The following is a 5,712-nucleotide window of genomic DNA, read 5'->3' on the forward strand; positions in this document are numbered from 1 at the left end:
CAGGGGCTGAGACACACAGGGAGCCAGGAGACACTGTCTGGGATCAGGGACTGGGGCTGAGACACACAGGGAGACAGGTTACACTGCCTTGGGATCAGGGGCTGAGAAACAGGGAGCCAGGAGACACTGCCTGGGATCAGGGACTGGGGCTGAGACACACAGGGAGACAGGTTACACTGTCTGGGATCAGGGACTGGGGCTGAGACACAGGGAGCCAGGAGACACTGTCTGGAATCAGGGACTGGGGCTGAGACACACAGGGAGACAGGTTACACTGTCTGGGATCAGGGACTGGGGCTGAGACACAGGGAGCCAGGAGACACTGCCTGGGATCTGTCTGTTGATGAGCTGGAAGCGTTAATTTCAAACCTGTATGTCTGTGGAGCATTCGGAGGACAGAGCATGTATATGGAGAGTTTCTGCTCACAGAGAAACCATGTCACAGGATCGCTTCAGAGAGATCACCTCAGTTACCTCAGTTTCGATGACAAAGAATCAAACAAATTCGGCATGGAATCCAACGTATAAATGGACTATATTTGACTGCTGTCATATCGACACTTCTATTCCCTATAATGCCATTATTGCTTTTGTGCTGTTTTTCACTTTTTATCAAGCACACTCGGTGCTTATAATGATGTTTCGGCTACTGACGTTTTTACCATTTGCAAAAAAAACAAAACATCAGCTATTATTTTTTTTTTTACATAATTCCACTGTTGTTCAGTTCATATCATCATTACCATCCTTCTCTCATACTGGAATATACGGTATTACCGGCTTAGTACACAAGGTGGCGCCATAAAACGCAAAGAGTGGGTGTGGAATCAGCTCCCCGCTGTGGCTTTTACTGGAACTGTATGTGTGTGTGAGCGTTTGAATATGAGAGTCAAGTTGTAGGCTATTTAAACATAACATAATCCGTTCACTGTGTAGAAGCCTGGTGACTTTCTTCATTTACATGAAGAATCATAGATATAATATCAAATAATATACCACAGAATTATATTATTGATAACACTGAACAAGAGAGCAAGCGTATCTAATCTAACAACAACCTTCCCTTTCTCCCCTATGTGTGAGTGAGTAGGTGTGTGTGTGTATATAGCAGGGGAGGACGGCTCATCATAATGTCTGGGACGGAGTCGACGGAATGGAATCAGAACACAAACACGTGGTTGATTCCATTCCGTTGACTCCGTTCCAGACATTATGATGAGCCGTCCTCCCCTCGGCAGACCCCAGTGGTGTTATAGGAGGTGTTGAGTTACGGTAGTGGTAGGGCTGTTATTCATTAACCAGGCTGTTGGTCTGCCTGGTTGCTTTGCATACAGCCCGTGGGAACTGTGTGTATATCTATGTGCAGTGTGTATATGAATCACTTCCCTCTCCAGCATTTTTTTAAATTAATGTAACCTTTATTTAACTAGGCAAGTTAGTTAAGAACAAATTTTTATTTACAATGACGGCCTACACCGGCCAAACCCGGACGATGCTGGGCCAACACCATCACAGTATGAGGGCAGATACCAGACATTTTATTAAAATCACAAAAAGAAAAATGGTTTAAAACGTTATTTCCAAACACATGGATTTTCTCTGAACCATTTTATCAAAACACACGATTAAAAACAAAATTTAATACAAAAATAAAGTGTAGAAAAATATATCATCCGATCCAACATTTTCTTCATTAGGTGTATAAAATAATCAGTGCCATTCGAGATTCATTCAAACTCTACTTATGAAGTAGTTTTCATATAATGACAATCCTCAGATTTACAAATAATGTTCAAAGCCAATGTTCAAAGGCTTGTCCCTTCTGTAGCCCCTGAAGACCCTTGTCCTACCTTCTACATGTTGAAGACCCTTGTCCTAGTTCTAGCATGCTTGAAGACCTTGTCTAGCTCCTTACATGTTGAGAGGACCCTTTCTACTTCTACAGTTGAAGTGACCTTGTCCTGACCTCTACATGTGGTGAAGACACCTTCCAGCGCGTGCCTACCTTCTCCATGTTGAAGACCCTTGTCCTATCTTCTACATGTTTGAAGACCCTTGTCCTCCCTTCCTAAATGTTTGAAGACCCCCTTGGCACTGTCTTCTACTGTTTTTTGAAAGACCCTTGTCCTACCTTCCTAGCATGTTGCCAGACCTTGTCCTATACCTTCTCTACATGTGAAGACCCTTGTGTACTACTTAACAAATGGTTTGAAAGTGGACCGCTTGCCCCCTATCTTCTAAGACATGTTGAAGACACCCTTGCCGCTAGCTGGTCTATGTTGAAGACCTTGTGGTCTACTAACTTCTACATTGTTGAACGGCCCTTGCCTAAGCTACCTTCTACATGTTGAAGACGCCTTGCCATACCTCGCCTTCTACATGTTTGAATTACCCCTGGTGTGCCCCGGTGCCCCCCAGACGTGGCGCGCTACCTTAGCTCACCAATGTTTGAACGACCCTTGCCCTATCTCTCCTCGATGTTGAAGCCCTTGTCCTACCTTCTTACATGTTGAAGACTGTCCTAGCTTCTACATGTTGAGACACGCTGATTGGTCTAGCATTCTACATGTTGAAGACCTTGTCCTACCTTCTACAGTGTTGAAGACCTTGCCCTATCTTCTACATGTTGAATGACTTGACCTAGTCTATCTTCTCTATCCATGTTGAAGACCCTTGTCCTTCCTACCTTTCTACATTGTTGAAAGGCCCTTTGCCCTATCTTATACATGGCGTTGAGACCCTGTTGGCCTATCTTCTACATGTTGGAAGCGACCTTGTCCTATCTTCTCTTACAATGTGAAGACCTTTGTCCCTACCTTCCTCATGTTGAAGACCTGCCGCTATCTTCTTACATGTTGAAGACCTTGCCCTCTAATCTTCTAATGTTAGAGACCCTTCCTTGCCCGCGGTCCGTACGCTACGCTCCTTCTACATGTTTGAAGACCCTTGTCCCTGCCATATCTTCTTCTACATGTTGAGACCCTTGTCCTACCAAAACCGCTAAATGATATAAAACCTTCTACAGACTAATCCAACCCTTCTCTAACAAAGAACTACTACAATACTAATAACATGTTGAAGACTCCTTGTCCTAGCTCTAAAAAAAATGTTGAAGGACACGTGCCCTATCTTCTACATGTTGAAGACGCCCCTTCCTTGCCCTATTCTCTTCTGTCTATACATGTTTGAATGACGCCTTGTCCTAAAAATAGCTTCTACATGTTTTGAAGACCCTTGCCCTTACTTCTACATGTTTGGACCCCTTGTCCTATCTCTATACATGTTGAAGAACCTTGTCCTATCTTTAATCAAACAGATGTTGAAGACCTTGCCCTAAGCTTCTACATGTTTGAGACCTTGTCCTATCTTCTACATGGTTGAGGACCTTGTCCTAGCTTCTACATGTTGAAGACCTGCCCCTACTTTAACATTTGAATGACCCTTCGTCCTATGTAGCTTCTACATGTTGAAGAACCCTTGTCCTACCTTCTACATGTTGAAGACCACTGTCCTAAGCTTTCTACATGTTGATAATTGACCTGTGTCTACTTCTACAATGTTGAGACCCTTGGTCCTACCTCTTCTCTTCTACATGTTGTAAGACCCTTTTGCCCTAATTCTCCTAACATGTTGGAAGACCCTTGCCCTATCTTCTAACTGTGAACGACTGCTTGTCCTATCTTCTACTGTTAAGACCCTGTCCTAGTTCTACATGTTGAAGACCCTTGTCCCTAACTTCTAAATAAATCTAACCGTCTACAATATGTTGAAAGACCCTTGTCCTATTGCTCTACATGTTTGAGACCCTTGCCTCTACTCTTCTAACATGTTGAAGACGTTGTCTACCTTCTACATGTTGAAGCCCTTGCCCTAGTTCTTGTCTACATGTTGAAAGACCTTGTCCTACCTTCTACATGTTTGAAGACCCTTGTCTAGCTTCTACATGTTGAAAGGACCCTTGTCCTACCTTCTACATGTTGAAGACCCTTGCGCCCTATCTTCCTACATTTGTTGAAAAGACTCCCCTTGTTCCTATCTTCTCATGTTGAAGACCCTTGTCCACCTTCTACATGTTGAAAGACCCTTGTCCTAACGTAATATTTAGATCTTCTACATGTTGAAGACCCTTGTCCTAGCTTCTACATTTGAGAACCCTTGCCCTACATACCTTCTACATGTTGAAGACCCTTGTCTGCTTCTACATGTGGAAACCCTTGTCCCACTTCTAACAAAGATGTTGAAGACCCTTGTCTCTGAAGCTTCTACTGTTGAAGACGCCTTGTCTAGCTTCTTCTACATAGTTGAACGACCTTGTCTACCTCTAAACAGTTGAAGACCCTTGCCCTATCTTCTATAACAATGTGAAGACCCTTGTCCTACCTTCTCTAACTAACATATGTTGAAGACCCTTGTCCGTAGCTTTACAAATGTTGAAGGCCCTTGTACCTGGCTTCTACAAATGTTCGAAGGACCCTTGTCCTAGCTTTCTTCTACACAGTCGCACCACGACGCCTTGTCCTATATTTCTACATAAATGTTGAAGACCTCTTGCCCTATCTTCTACATGTTGAAGACGCCTTGTCTTCCTTCTATCATGTTGAAGACCCTTGTCCACCTTCTACTGCTGAAGACCCTTGTCCTAACTATTCTACATGTTGACTTTGCTACCTGACAGTGAACCCATTGTCCTAGCTTCTACATGATTGAAGACCCTACTGTTCCTATTCATGTTGACCCTCGTCTACCGACTTGCAATGACCCTTGGCCTACCTTCTACATGTTTGAAGATTCCCTTGTCCCTACTTCTACATTGTTGAAACCCTTGTCCTACCTTCTACATGTTGAAACCCTTGCCCTATCTTCTACATGTTGAAGAACCCTTTGTCCTACCTGTCTACATTGTTGAAGACCCTTTCCTCTATCTACATGTTGCAAAGACCCTCTGTCCATACTTCTTATACATGTTGAAGACCCTCCTGTCCTGAAGTGTCTACTCATATTGAACGACCCTTCGTCCTACTTCTACATGTTGAAAGACCCTTGTCCTACTTCTACATGTTGAGAGACCCTTGTCCTACCTTCTACATGTTGTGAATGACCCTTGCGGCCTACCTTCTGACACTGTTGCAAGACCCTCTGTCACTACCTTCTTACATGTTGAGACCCCACTTGCCTATTCTTCTACAATGCTTGAAGACCCTTGTCTACCTTCTACCATGATTGAAAGAGCTCCTTCGTGTCCTAGCTTCTACATGTTTGAAGAAGCCCTTGTCCTAGCTTCCTTTAGCATGTTGAAGAACCCTTGTCCTACAGCTGTCTACATGTTGAATTGACCCTTGTCCCTAGTCTTCCTACAATGTTGAAGAACGCCTTGCCCTATCTTCTACATGTTTGAAGAGCCTTGTCCTATACCTTACATGTGAAGACCTCTTGTCTACAGCTTCTACATGTTGAAGACCCTTGTCCTAGCTTCTCCATGTTTGAAGACCCTGTCTAGCTTCTACTATGTTGAAGACCCTTGTCCTACTTCTACATGTTGAAGGACCCTTGGTCCCTACCTTCTACATGTTGAAGACCTTGTCCTATCTCTACACTGTTGAAGACACCTTGCCCTACTCTTGACCCTACATGTGAAGACCCTTGTCCTACCTTCTATCATGTTGAAGACCCTTGGGGGAGGGTCCCTAGCTTCTACATGTTGAAGACCCTTGT

The 5,712-nt window shown here is 43.8% G+C and overlaps 1 long non-coding RNA gene across 2 annotated transcripts; it reads right to left on the reverse strand.

The window, feature by feature from the left end:
• Window positions 1–1,426: 1,426 nt before the first annotated feature.
• Window positions 1,427–5,494, reverse strand: LOC139027041 (uncharacterized). Of its 2 annotated transcripts, XR_011479070.1 has the most exons (4): window positions 5,439–5,494; window positions 3,957–3,994; window positions 3,357–3,413; window positions 1,427–1,869 (listed from the first exon to the last, which is right to left on the reverse strand). It is a non-coding gene; the product is annotated as an uncharacterized lncRNA (long non-coding RNA). The 2 variants fall into 2 exon arrangements; XR_011479071.1 differs by lacking the exons at window positions 3,957–3,994; window positions 5,439–5,494 and adding an exon at window positions 3,476–3,515.
• Between the last annotated feature and the right edge of the window lie 218 nt (window positions 5,495–5,712).

The sequence above is a fragment of the Salvelinus sp. IW2-2015 genome, unplaced genomic scaffold (genome assembly GCF_002910315.2).
Source record: "Salvelinus sp. IW2-2015 unplaced genomic scaffold, ASM291031v2 Un_scaffold6978, whole genome shotgun sequence".
Taxonomy (NCBI): domain Eukaryota; kingdom Metazoa; phylum Chordata; class Actinopteri; order Salmoniformes; family Salmonidae; genus Salvelinus; species Salvelinus sp. IW2-2015.